The 14,499-nt window shown below is 49.1% G+C and overlaps 1 protein-coding gene across 5 annotated transcripts in view; it reads right to left on the bottom strand.

The window, feature by feature from the left end:
• sytl3 (synaptotagmin-like 3) overlaps window positions 1–14,499 on the bottom strand; it is a 205,372-nt gene that overhangs the window by 125,157 nt on the left and 65,716 nt on the right. Inside the window, exon 1 of one of the 5 annotated variants that reach the window (XM_038808108.1) lies at window positions 2,761–3,251. The exons of 2 other annotated variants lie outside the window; for them this stretch is intronic. The gene's annotated coding sequence lies outside the window, so the exon portion shown is untranslated. Of the gene's footprint in view, window positions 1–2,760; window positions 3,252–14,499 lie in introns of those variants that run through there. 2 more of the 5 variants (XM_038808073.1, XM_038808099.1) reach the window with 2 other exon arrangements.

Below are 14,499 nucleotides of genomic sequence, written 5' to 3'. Positions count from 1 at the left end.
CTGCTGGATCCAAGGACCCAGCTGAGTCCCAGTCAGATGTCGTGCCTCTGGCCTAGGCTATCACCTGGGTACAGTCTTGAGATTCAGAGGAGAATGTCAGCGACACTTCAGAGGGTCCATAACCGATTGGAGGAGACCCAAGGGCAACAGGCGCAGGAGGTAGCACCATGACACCAATGCCACTGGTGGCCATTGCCGTCACTGAGGTCAGTGCATGTCCCAGTCTCAGGTGAGCATCACTGAGGCACTCCTGAGCGTGTCCCAACCACTGAAGACCGTATCACAGACACAACTGGACATTGGCAAGGTGCTGCAGGGCATTGCCCGCTCACAGGGGACATCACTGAGGGCGGAGTCTGCATTGTGTGGACATTGGGGAGCTGCCAGGGCTGGCAGAGCCAGAAAACACAGAGGCAGCCAGAACCCAATCCAGCTGCCCCTCCATCCAGGGCCTTTGGGGCACCAATCGGGAAGAGGGAGCACTGGAGGCCAACCCTCGCCGTCTGTCCTCCACCCTCCAGCTGGTCCCACAGGTCCTGCCCGGGCTAAACATCCAGCCCTACCTGGTCCGGCTCCTCCTTGGAGGTGGTCGCATGTTCCTCCTTCTCCACCTCCAACACGTCGCCCCACTGCTGTGCCAGGTTTTGGAGGGCACAGCAGACCACCGCAAAGCAGGTGATCCTCTAGCGGTGTACTGCAGTGCACCACCAGAATAGTCGAGGCATCTGAACCGCATTTTCAGCAGTCCGATGCACCGCTCAATGACAGCCCGGGTGGCCACATGGGCCTTGTTGTGCCGTGTCTCCGCATTGGTCACTAGCATCTGTACTGGCGGCATCAGCCAGGTCCTAAGTGGGGCCCCCGGCAATTCCCTCGGCCAGCCACCCATCACCCCCCCCCCTTTCCCCCCCATCACTCTTATCTCCAAGAGCCAACCGTCACCCCGTGGTGTCCCTCAAAGACACTGGGGATCTCCGACTGACCCATGATGTAGCTGTCATACACATTCCATAGGAAGCGTGCACACATGTGCATGATCTTCATCTGGTGGTCGCACACGAGTTGGACGTTCAGGGAGTGGAACCCATTCCTGAAGAGCTCTCCCGGACCACCCAGTGCAAGCAAAGTCACACACGTGCCATTTATTACCCCCTGGACATGGGCATAACAGCAATGGCAGAGATCCTGCCACCCGGGCACCTTGTTGTACTTGGTCCAAGTCACTGAAAAACACTGCTCTAGTCTTCTGCCCCATGTCACTGTAAATTCAAAAACCAGAGTGGAAGCATTCCCACAAAGCTATACTAGAGAAGATCAATTAGCTCAAAGATCAGCAGCAATCTGAGGTCATTTGTAGGACCACCAACACCCCAACTCCTCACAAACCTGTCCATTGTCCAACGTTTAATGGTGTGCCATGATATCACATTAAAATGGTGTTTATACATGGAGGTGCTGTGTGCTAAGCACATCTTCCATTGAAACTCATTAAAAGCAGTCAAGATGGTTTTGCACAATAACTGGAGTTAAGACTTAAGAGGAATATTTGGAGTTTGCTTCATCAAACCCTTGTAGGAAAGTTAACAATTGTAGCAATTAGTAGCCACTGACACTCTGCAGTACAAAGATTGCTGAGAAAGATGGATGCAGCAGTTAGGAACAGTTAAAACACAAAAGGCATTCATGATCCCAGCCATGCCTTTGGAAAGAGAGACCGGAAATACTTGTTCGCGTGATAAGATGTTTGCTGTTTGAACTTTCATAAACTTCTGCAAGAGGAAACTGGTCACAGGATGAATGCATTCTTTAATTAAAATGTCAGTAAACCTCATGCCAAAACAAAATTGCCTTTTTTTGCACACGCACTATCATGGAAAATGGGTTTAAGCAAAATAGCTGCCCACTAGATGAACCCAATCTGCTTGAGAACAGAACTGACTACTTGGATACACAGACACACATGGGTATATATCTAAGCATGCATACCCACACATACAGACATGCATACGTGCAGACAAAACACATATATATACACACACACTTGCATGAATGTATGCAGTGGTTACAGTAATAGACTACAGACCCAGCAATCGTGGGCTCAAATCCCACCATGGCAAGTTGCAAAACTTAATTCAATAAATCTGGTCATTTATGGACCAGCACAAGAAACATTCATGAAAAGCTGCAGGATTATTGAAAAAACTCAAAGTTCACTAATGTTTTTCAGGTAAGGAAATCGGTCACCCCTACCCAGGTCTGGCCTGCATGTGGTTCCAGTTCTACTCCAAATGCTCTTGGAGCAACCCTCCAAAAGAGGTGCACCGACTTCCTTCTTGCCTTTTATCACATAGGCCTGAAAAAATGGTCTGCCCACTCCTGCCCATCTTCCCAATGCCAACTGTATTTTACCTACAAGCCGAACTGACCTTGACTTAATCCTTTAAATAGGGTAGATTTGCTGCAGATTTCAGTGCTCACTTACTTTGTATATTATGGGGACCGGAGGGTATTGGGCTACCAACCTGACTTATTTTATATGTCCCCGACAACGAAAAAATCCAGCTTAATGTGTGGGGCTGGCACAGGAAAAACTAACTTTGAAAACTGGCAGACCGCAACTAGTTCATTAATATCCTTCAGGAAAGAGGCTCTGATCACCTTGATTCCAAATGTCTTCAGGGCAACAGCATTTGGTATTAAATATTCATTGTTGCCTACATCCAAAGAACAATTAAAATAGTTAACTAGATTATCACTTACCCAGTTATTCTTGAGACAGTCCAGACACACCAGTTTTCCACAGTATATTCTTGTCACCAGTTCTGTGAGTCAGACAACTAGAAATTGGCATTTTCTTCCACAACCCAACACAATTAAGTTTTCTCCTCTCTTTAAGAATCTGAGAGGCTATACTTAAAGCCAGCACACATTTCACAACAGAGTGCAGGGTTCTCTCACCAACGTCCAGGAAGCACTCAGCACTTTGCAAGCTGGAAGTTATCAGAGGATGGTTACAGGAACTAAAACTACTTGTTCCATTTGTTTCTTAGTCCTGTTTCAAGGCCTAGTTCTGCAAGTAACCTTCTTGTTGCAGCTACACTTTTCTTTAAAAGGGCATAACTCTAAACAAAACTAACTTACAAAAGAAAAAAAAAACACTGAAGTTACCGCTCACTTTGAATTCCTTCCGTTTGCATTTATGTACTCATCAAATGCTTAAAACCACAGACCACAGCACAAATATCATGATGCTCCTATACAGAGCACTGCAACCTCTAAAAGCTGCAGATAAACTTTAAATACATCATCCCTATCTCTTGAATTTGACAAGTCGAAGCAGCTTCTAAGAAGGACATCCCTGCAGTAGCACATTTTAAAACAGTGCAAGCCTATTAATTAGCATAAACTGCAGTTCTACAAACATGATGAAAAACTGTACGATCACAAAAAGGATTTTCTTTTTAAAGTTCCTCTGCTACTACGGAAAATATTAAAACATATATTTCAGTGACAGGTAGAAGTAGCCTTGAGCTTGAAAGTTTGAAATGAAATGGTGAGTATCTGCTGTGAAGCAAAATCCCTCATAAGATTGATCGGAATAACCGCGGAAGGCAAATAGCCTGGAATATTGTTATAATGACACGGGTCTTAAGGAATGGGAATGATTAGCTACCTCATGGACCTTGCAAAATACCAGCTCCTCTGATAAGAGGGCGGTGGATGCCTAACAGTGTCTGGCTACATATAAACAGAGTCGTTGGGCGGCACAGTGGATTAGTGGTTAACACTGTTGCCTCCCGGCGCCGAGGTCCCAGGTTTGATTCCGGCCCTGGGTCACTGTGGAGTTTGAACAGCCTCTACATGTCTCTCCCGATACTGGCATTATGGTGGAGGGTGGCCGGGGGGGGGGGGGGGGGGGGGGGGGGACACCTTAAATTTAACTTTTTTTAATAATGTATTTTATTACAAACATGTATCAAAGCAGGTTACAGCAAATAAACACCCCGGGAAACAACCATACTTCCCAGCAAATCAACTATACAGACTGGACAGACTTTTCCCCCTTAAATTTAACTTTGAGAACAAGGTGCCCTTTTTTTATAGGGCGTCCCAATCAGAGAATCGCGGCTTTGCTGGCGTGTTTAGGCCCCACCCCTCCAGCTGGCTGTGTGATCCATGCCAGCATTGAAATTGCACAGAGTGCTGTTTAATCAGGCAAGAAAAGGCACCTGTGAAGTCGGCGAGTTTCACACAGCTTTTCTCACCAGATCCAACACTCAGTGCAATTATTGCACTCACAGCGTCTTTACTCTAATTTTTGCTCACCATCTCATGAACTGTGTCTCTCAGGCTTTGCCAAGTTTTGTATTTTCCTAACCTTGTCTTGTGGACTGGGCTAATGGTCTGGGCTCATACATTTAGCTGCTGCCGTTAATCACCATAGTACTGTCACCAATCTCACTTCTGACACAATGTTGTAATAATGGGCTGTGGTATCCCATTACTGTGATATCTCATTGATGAGGCGATCTTGAGATTGGTATAATTAAACATGAACCCTTTACGTTTGGCTTTAGCTACTTACAGTTCCAAGGTATGGTCATACATGGAACTGTTCGATGGAGGCAGGCTGCTTGCAGCATTTCCCACAATAGAGACCAGGTGGAACGGTACCTCTGGGGGTATCCCAGGCGATCGGAGACCACAGGTGGTCGGCATTTGGGCAAGGTGGCACCCTGGCACTCCTGGTGCCACCCGGGCACCTTGGCACTGCCAGGCTGGCAGTGCCACTCAGGTGCCAGCCCAGCATTGGCACTGCCATTTTTAAACGTCGTCCCGATCTTTTCCTGCATGAGGGAACTCCACTCACCGGAGTTTCTTCATGCAGGAAATGATACTGAATGCGCCCTCGAGGGCCATTCCCCATTGGGACACTAAAAATAAACAAAGTGCCTTTGGATAGCAGGGATTTTCCACTGCTACAAGCGCTGGGAATGACCCTGCTAATCCCGCCCAGCACGGACTCTATATTGTCTTTGGTTAGATCACGCCCATTGTAAATTGTTTTATCTTTCAGATCTTTGGTAATGTTTATGTTTGTTTGTTGAAAACCTGTGGAATCTTGTGGCTTTATTTATTTCGTTTCTTGAATCTCAAACTTTGGGAATGATTTAACCAGCGCAGATCTGGGCGCGCTGGTTAAACAGCGGGAAAGGCCCACCAACTGGCCCACTCCCAATGACGAGTTCTGGCGTGCGTTTCCCAACTAGTACCAAATTCCAATTCATTAGCGAGATTGAAGTTGAATGCAACAGCCTCCCGGGAATTAACCAGTGCTGCAGCAAGAATTAAGTGGGCATCATTTCGTACTAGCGTACTGGCTGTTGAGGAGGTAAGTAGCCATTTCCATTTTCAGGCGTGCAGCTCAAGGGCACTGCGGCTGCTGTCCCAGTGCTAGGAGGGAGGAACCCTCAGCAGGTTTGGGTTCGGTCGTCGGGATAAGTGTTCCAGGAGTTGCTCCTGATCTGGGGGAGTGGGGATTAAGAGGCTTCTTGTCTGTGGGGCCTTCAACCACCTTTAAATATCGTGGATACCCAGAACATGAGGCAACTACAACAGGTGCCTTTCTGTCTTACCACACACTTTGAGGACAGAGCCTGTTCTTGGTTATATGCTGAAGGTCACTTTGACTGCCTTTGATTGTGAGCAGCCTCTAGCCTCACAGCTATTGGCCTTGGTAATGGGTTGAAGGGTTATGGATAACGGGCAGGATGGTGGAGATCAGCCAAAATCATAATGAACAGTGGAGCAGGCTTGAGAGACTAAATTGCCTGCTCCTATTTCTGATGCGCTAACAAAGAACTATTCTGTCTGATTTCACCATCGAGATCTTGGTCTGTGGCCCTGTAAGCAATAGCATCACAAGCACAAATCTAGTGATCGTGATTAATAAGGGGATTTCTTGATTAATATGGAGAGCAGGGATAATGGGGAGAAGGCAGGAGAATGGGGATGAGGAACATTTCAGCCATGATTTGATGGCGAAGCAGACTCGATGGACCAAATGGCCTAATTCTGCTCCTATATCTTATGGCATTATGGAGGCAGGAACATCCAAGGCAGACAGCAGTCAAAGAACAAAGAACATTACAGCACAGGAACAGGCCCTTCGGCCCTCCCAGCCTGCGCCGATCCAGATCCTTTATCTAAACCTGTCGCCTATTTTCCAAGGATCTATTTCCCTCTGTTCCCCACCCATTCATATATCTGTCTAGATGCCTCTTAAATTATGCTATCGTGCCCGCCTCTACCACCTCTGCTGGCAAAGCGTTCAAGGCACCCACCACCCTCTGCGTAAAAAACTTTCCACGCACATCTCCCGTAAACTTTCCCCCTCTCACCTTGAAATCGTGACCCCTTGTAATTCACACCCCCACTCTTGGAAAAAGCTTGTTGCTATCCACCCTGTCCATACCTCTCATAATTTTGTAGACCTCAATCAGGCCCCCCTCAACTTCCGTCTTTCCAACAAAAACAATCCTAATCTACTCAACATTTCTTCATAGCTAGCACCCTCCATACCAGGCACTCCTGGTGAACCTCCTCTGCACCCTCTCTAAAGCATTCACATCCTTATGGTAGTGTGGCGACCAGAACTGCACGCAGTATTCCAAATGTGGCCTAACCAAAGTCCTATACAACTGTAACATGACCTGCCAACTCTTGTACTCAATACCCCGTCCGATGAAGGCAAGCATGCTGTGTGCCTTCTTGACCACTCTATCGACCTGTGTTGCCACCTTCAAGGTACAATGGACCTGAACTCCCAGATCTCTCTGTACATCAATTTTCCCCAGGACTCTTCCATTGACCATATAGTCCGATCTTGAATTGGATCTTCCAAAATGCATCACCTTGCATTTACCTGGATTGAACTCCATCTGCCATTTCTCTGCCCAACTCTCCAATCCATCTACATTTTGCTGTATTCTCTGACGGTCCCCTTCGCTATCTGCAACTCCACCAATCTTAGTATCACCTGCAAACTTGCTAATCAGACCACCTATACCTTCCTCCAGATCATTTATGTATATCACAAACAGTGGCCCGAGCACGGATCCGTGTGGAACACCACTAGTCACCTTTCTCCATTTTGAGACACTCCCTTCCACCACTACTCTGTCTCCTGTTGCCCAGTCAGTTCTTTATCCATCTCGCCAGTACACCCTGAACCCCATACAACTTCGCTTTTTCCACCAACCTGCCATGGGAAACTTTATCAAATGCCTTACTGAAGTCCATGTATATGACACCTACAGCCCTTCCCTCATCAATTAACTTTGTCACTTCCTCAAAAGAATTCTATTAGATTTGTAAGACATGACCTTCCCTGGACAAAACCATGCTGCCTATCACTGATAAGTCTATTTTCAGAGGTCCACTGGATCTCAGGACCCAGCTGGGTCCCAGTCAGATGCTGAGCCTCTGGACAAGGTTATCCCAGAGCTGATTCAGCTACTAGAACACGACCATGAAATTCAGGAGGGGATGTCAGCAATATTCCAGGGAGTGCATAGCCAATTGGAGGAATCCTAAAGGCTACGGATGCAGTAGATGATGTCAACAATATGTGGAACCGAGGCCAACTCTGCTAGGTGGCAACCCCAGTGGATTGCCTGCAGCACAAAGTCAACGTCTTGATTGGTGGAATCAAAGGCATGGCTCAATCTGTGATGACCATGGCTGAGGGCCTCAACATCATGTCCCAGTCGCTGACGGACGGGTCTCAGATGCAGGTGGATATTGCCGAGGCACTCTAGAGCATGGCCCAGACACTGAGGACTATCGCAGAGCGCCGATAACATGGTGCAGACAACGGGGAAGCTTCAGGACTGGCAGAGCCAGATGGTACAGAGGCATCTGGAGCTCATGCCAACTGCCCCTCCATCACATGGAGCGCCCCAAGGCCCTACAGCACCATCTGGGAGGAGGAAGCGCTGGAGGCCAGCCTGAGGCCTGCCACCAAGAAGACAACAGCAATGTCCAGTTCTTCCGAATCTCCTCTTCCTTACACTAGCGCATCTCATGGGCAGCAGGCAGAACAGGGTGGCATGGCGATGCAAGTGATAACAGTAAGTCGGCCAGGGCCCTCCGGCTCCAGGCCCTCCAGAGGACATCCGTCAAGGGCATCAAAGGCCACAGGGTGCAGAAAGCAGCAGACTGCCTCCATCTCTGATGTGCATTGTGGGAACACACCTGGACGTAACAGTAGACTACAGATGATCAAGAATATTGAGGATCCCTGAGTGGGCACTGGAGGGCACAGGCAGGGGGTGGTCACTATCTGTAGCTGGGGGGAATGGAAACGTCAAATGTTCACAATCAAATCATGTCACAGCTAATACATGTAAAGCCTCTCATGTTATTCTTCACAGAGGGCCAGCCTGCGCCCTCACCCCCTGTTGTCCTCCACTCTCTCCACCCCCACCTTCCGGGCACAGTGGTCTAAGATCAAATTCCCCCAATGCAGACTCTGTTGAGAGGATGGTTGTGAGGGCGTGTGAGCAGAAAGACAGAAGTCAGACTTGGTGTACCAGAGCTTATCTCACAGCGCGTTATCATCATTCTTCTGCCTTGCATATTGACCCACTGACAGTGCCAACACAGCTCCATTACCCTCAGGTGGTATTACACAGACTCTTTGAGGGTGGAACAGGTACTTGGGAGGGGGAATAGTGGGGTGGGGGGGGGGGGTAGGATCAGGGAATGGGAGGGGAAAAGAGGGAATAGGGTGGAGTGGGGGAGCTGGTGGACAAACCCTCATCCTATGAGATTCAGGCAATATTCAGGGCCTCCTTGGTCCTCCAGGCATGCTGAACCATGCCGCCACGTGTCCTCCATCCTTCGGCTCCTCCCCGGACTCGTGCACCATCCCCTCCTCCTCCGATGAGGCCACTTGTCCTCTCCTCCTCCTCCTCCAGTAAGTCGCCTTGCTGCTATGCCAGATTGTGGAGGGCATGGCAGAACATCACAAAGTAGTACTCTCTGGGGTTGTACTGCAGTGCGCCACCAGAGCGGTTCAGGAATCGAATACAGGCAACCATTCAAGCTTCAAAGTTTGATTGAAATGCGATGCAATAATCATCGTCTGAGACATGGCACGTGTACCCATTGTGGTGAATGTGATTCACACTATATATAGTTGCCAATATCACTCCATGTATATATGTTCGTTATCTACCCGTTGTCAGATCAATGCTGTATATAGTTGCCAATATAACTCCGTGTATATATGTTCACTATCCACCATTGTAAGTGCAGTTGCACTATCCGACCACCAAGGGGAGTCGCTCTGGGAGTACGCGAGAATTTGTACTGGGCTCCTCCCTTGGCTCCACCCAGGACTCCTCCCCCTGGGACCGATGTATAAAGATCAGTGCCTTAGAGCCAGCTTGCCAGTTCACCTGAAGTTTAACGACGAATAGGCTGGCTCTGTTGTAAGTGTATTAAAGCCTCTGTTCAGATCCAACTACACGTGTTCACTGAATTGATGGTTCCATCAATTTTATGATCCCCTCACTGAGCAGCCTTCGGACCTCCGTTCTGATAAATACCTTATCCTGCAGGCTGTACCGCCTGCTGCGGGTGGCTACCGGTTTGCAATCCGGGGTGAGGTTGGCGAAGAGAGGAGGGGGGCGATGCGCAGCATGGCGAGGCTACAGATAGTGAGTGGGGGCAGGGGCCCGCCGAAGCTGAGGGTGAGACTCTTGAGATTACATTGGAAATCCAAGCCTAAGAGGAGTGGCGCGCAGAGGTCGGGCAAGACATACAGTTTAAATTTGGAATAGCTAGCACCTCGAATCGTTAGCGTTGCTGTAGTACGGTCTTGGATCTGGATGGAATGGGAGCCCGAAGCGAGGGCGATAGTTTGGTTGATGGGATAAATAGGGAGGGAACAGCGTCTTACCAGCTCTGGGTGTATGAAGCTCTCTGTGCTCCCGGAGTCGAAGAGGCACGACGTGTTGTACCCGTTGATCTGGACCTCCGTCATCGAATTTCTCAGATGCTTGGGGCGAGATTGGTCGAGGGTGACCGTGTTGAGTTGCGGGCCGCGTGGTGGGTGCCCGGGGAAGTCGAATTCTTCTAATCGAGCGTCCTGTCGAGTAGATGCCGCTGCGTTCTGGCGAGCTTGATGCAGGAACACTGCACTGAGTTGCGGGCCATGTGGTGACTGCCCGGGGAGGTCGTACTCCTCCGATGAGCTGTTTGAGTCTGGGGATGCATCTAGGGCCCGTGGATCGCACGTGGAGGGTGGTGATGAAGGAGGTTTGCCAAGATGGCGGCCCCCATGGATCGCACATGGCGGGAGCCTGAGCATAGGCCGCAGCGTTTTGGGCCCCGCGGGCCTGCTGGTGCTGAGGGCGATGTTTTTGGACTGTTGGGGTGTTGAGGGCTGGGGCCCTTCTGCCGAGGCACACTTTAGCAGAGTGGCCTTTATTCCCGCAGCTGCTGTAGGTCGCGGATCGGGCTGAGCAGTGCTGCCCCAGGTGCTGGCTTTGTCCACAGAAGTGGCAGGCTGGAGCAGTTGAATAACTGGTTTGGGGAGCTGAATAGTGGCAGGCTGGAGCAGTTGAATAACTGCTTTGGCGAGCTGAGTAGCTGGCTGGGGGAGCTGAGTAATTAGCTGGAGCAGCTGGGTAGTTTGAGTAGTCGACTGGGACAGTAGGGCGGCCGGCTGTGGCAGCGCGATAGCTGGGGGGCCTTGCGGCACAGGCTTGGGGGGTCCTCAGGTCGGGGGCCCATACGGGGTTAGCGGGGTCCGCGGGAAACGAGTTGAGGCTGCGGAAGGAAACTTCCATTGTGATAGCAGCCTCTATGGTAGTCTCTAAGCCCTGGGCCCCATTTTCTAATAGTCTCTGGCGTACATAGCTAGATCGAAGGCCCGCTACAAAAACATCCCGCATAGCAAGCTCCCTATGTTCGGCCGCGGTTACGGCCTGGTAATTGCAGTCATTTGAGAGATTGTTCAACTCGCGTGCAAATTCAGCTAAAGTTTCAGTAGCCCGAACCATCAATTCAGCGAACACGTGTAGTTGGATCTGAACAGAGGCTTTAATACACTTACAGCAGAGCCAGCCTATTCGTCATTGAACTTCAGGTGAACTGGCAGGCTGGCTCTAAGGCACTGATCTTTATACATCGGTCCCAGGGGGAGGAGTCCTGGGCGGAGCCAAGGGGGGAGCCCAGTACATACTCTCGCGTACTCCCAGAGCGACTCCCCCTGGAGGTCGGATAATGCAACTGCACTTACAATGGTGGATAGTGAACATATATACATGGAGTGATATTGGCAACTATATATAGTGTGAATCACATTCACCACACTCATGAGAATGCACTTGAGTAATATTGAATTGGTCACCCCTCGCAGAAACAAATCTGATCTATCCATCAATGTGTTATTTGTTCCACATATCAGAGCCATGCTCCATCCAGGAGCTGCAGCTGTTCAGGCCCCCGACATGGCCTGATCTCTTCGGAACCAAATCCTGGCATCCACATATTCCATTTGTGCTAAGGTGCAGTTGAACATCCTTGACTTCCAGTATGTTTAACCCGTGGTGATGTGCCAGTTACACGCAGCACTCACCACACCAGCAATAAAAGCATCAGCAATCTGCAAAAGCATTTCTTCAAGGGTGTTAGCAAGTGGCCCATTTGGATCAATGTTGCGCACCAGGTCCCGTAGCGTCTTCTTGTTTCAAACCGGATTGCCTTCTGGATTTATGCAGCCCCTGAGCCCAGTGTTCCAGAACCCAGGTATCTTAGAGAAGATTATTCTTCTTTCCAGCTACAGAAAAGGAAGGAAACAGCAGCCTCCAGGCATTTGCAGCTACCAACAGAAGCAGGCAGTAAATACAACCTGCAGTTGTCAAGTGCTCTCACAACTAACGAGGCCAGACAACCACTGGTAACCTGGACCGGGTGCTGCTTCCCTCTACGGTGCACACACCCTCCCTCTGGTCACGGGAATGCCCCCAGGGGGGGCCACAGGGCCCAGGCCCTGGGTGTTTGTCTGTAGCCTGCTGAGTCTGTGGTGTTGAGGCCTCCAGTATTCAGACAAAGTGCACAGGCCTCATGGTCTAATTGGGATGCTGGACAAAATGTCCCACCTGCGACATAGCATGCCAACCCACAGGAGTCCACTTGGGAGCTGTGAAGTGTTCACTTTACTACGAATGCCAATTCTCTATTATCGATAACCTTCAGTTGTGTGACTGGAGGTTGCTGCGGGCAGTGGGAGTTATGGATGGTCAGTGAGACAGACAAGCAGGAGCTGGAGTTTGCCCGGTTATGGGGACGCATAATCCAGAGGGTGGCATGGTGGTTCCGTGGGCATTGAGACACCAATCCCCCACTGGCCTAGGGGCGGCCCTCCCCCTCCCCATGGCCGAAGCCATCTCCCCAGGGGCTCTCCCAAACCAGCCCCATTTCCCCCGAGCACTGGGGCAGCAACCCCAGGGCCCCCAGCCTCACTGCCCAGGACTGAAAATGACTAATCACCTCCTCAAATCCCCATAACACCCATTCCGCCAGCTTCACGTTTTTAAAATGGAGTACTAATTGGCGCCCATGTGATCGCTTGCTGGAGAAGAGGTTCGATCACAGGAAGCCATTACATAGAGGATTGTTCCCGTTAATGGTATGGAGATTAGCTTTAATTGGAGATTATTGGTTTCTCGGTTCTCGCCAACGGGTCAGGCCGGTTAGATCACAATCCGGTGGAGGCGTGGGCTTAAGTAGGGTGCTCTTTCAAGCACGGTAGCACAGTGGTTAGCACTGTTGCCACACGGTGCTGAGACTCCGGGTTTGATTCCGGACCCGGGTCACTGTCCGTGTGGAGTTTGCACATTCTCCCCGTGCCTGCGTGGGTCACACCCCCACAGACTCGATGGGCTGAATGGCCTCCTTCTGCATTGTAAATTCTATGATTCTAAGTGATGGAACCATCAATTCAGCGAACACGTGTAGTTGGATCTGAACAGAGGCTTTAATACACTTACAACAGAGCCAGCCTATTCGTCGTTGAACTCCAGATGACTTGGCAGCCTGGCTCTAAGGCACTGATCTTTATACATCGGTCCCAGGGGGAGGAGTCCTGGGCGGAGCCAAGGGAGGAGCCCAGTACAAACACTCGTGTATTCCCAGAGCGACTCCCCCTGGTGGTCGGATAGTGCAACTGCACTTACAATGGTGGATAGTGAACATATATACATGGAGTGATATTGGCAACGATATATAGTGTGAATCACATTCACCACACTAAGAACGGGCCGGTTGCATCGCAAACTGTTTGCTGCCTAGCGCAGTTCTTATTTTCGGCCTCTCCTGATATTCACCAGGTTCGTTTCGCTTGAGTGAGAGCGTAACAAGGCTGGAGAATCACGCCTTCTGTCTTTCTTACCGGAGAAGCTGCCCGGCCTGTTCATTATTTCCAGAAATTTCCAATAATATTTTGGATTTTCAGAATTTGTGGCATCTCCATGCTGGGCATTTGCGTTAGTTTCAATTTAAAAAGAGAAAATATTTATCACTCAATGCAAAGTGTAATTATTCTGTTAACAAAGCCCAGTGTGTGTGGATAGAAACTACACTATTGTGGGTGAATTGGTCCGGGATCAAACCCAGAGCCTCAGCACCGTGTGACAACAGTGCTAACCACTGCGCTACCGTGCTTGAAAGAGCACCCTACTTAAGCCCACGCCTCCACCGGTTTGTGATCTAACCGGCCTGACCTGTCGGCGAGAACCGAGAAACCAATAATCTCCAATTAAAGCTAATCTCCATACCATTAACGGGAACAATTTACTAATTTACTGGAAGATTTTTCTGTTTTTAAACTTGCAAATGAAACCAAGAGTCATGTGGCAATGGTATATGTCACAGTTAGTTCAAGATAATCTCCTTTATTTATGGAATTGTTATTTGCAGTGTTCATGCAGTTCAAGTCTTTTGGATTTTGATGTCCGGATATTGTAGGGCCAAGTTAAAAAAATTGGAACTGGTTGCATAATATGAATTATAAAAAAGTTATGCATAATTGTCTGACAAAGCCATGGTTGTAAACGGTATCACACTGAAACCTGAGCTTTCAAGGGGCTTTATAAAAGTAGAGGTTTAGAGCAAAAAAGCCAAGAAGTTTTGCTGACCCTGTATAAACCAGTTCAAACCCAGTGTGACTATGGTTCCCAATTCCAATCCCAATTTAGACATCAACTACGATCTCCGGTCCAATGTCTTCTTTGCCACTCTCCTCACATCAGCCCTGAAATTGTCAAATTATGGGCCATTCTTTCCTTGGACTGGTTTTTAGCTGGTATCTGATGCCTTAAAAACACATTTCACTTAACCTGTGAATTGTAAAAGTAATCTGTTACAAATTACAAGTAACTTAATCACCTCTGAAACCAGAATCTTTTACAATTCGCGGGTTAAGTG

This window comes from Scyliorhinus canicula, chromosome 1, assembly GCF_902713615.1.
Source record: "Scyliorhinus canicula chromosome 1, sScyCan1.1, whole genome shotgun sequence".
In the NCBI taxonomy this organism is placed as follows: Eukaryota; Metazoa; Chordata; class Chondrichthyes; order Carcharhiniformes; family Scyliorhinidae; genus Scyliorhinus; species Scyliorhinus canicula.
Note: the sequence above shows the minus strand (reverse complement) of the source record. Positions and strands in the feature narration are given on the sequence as shown.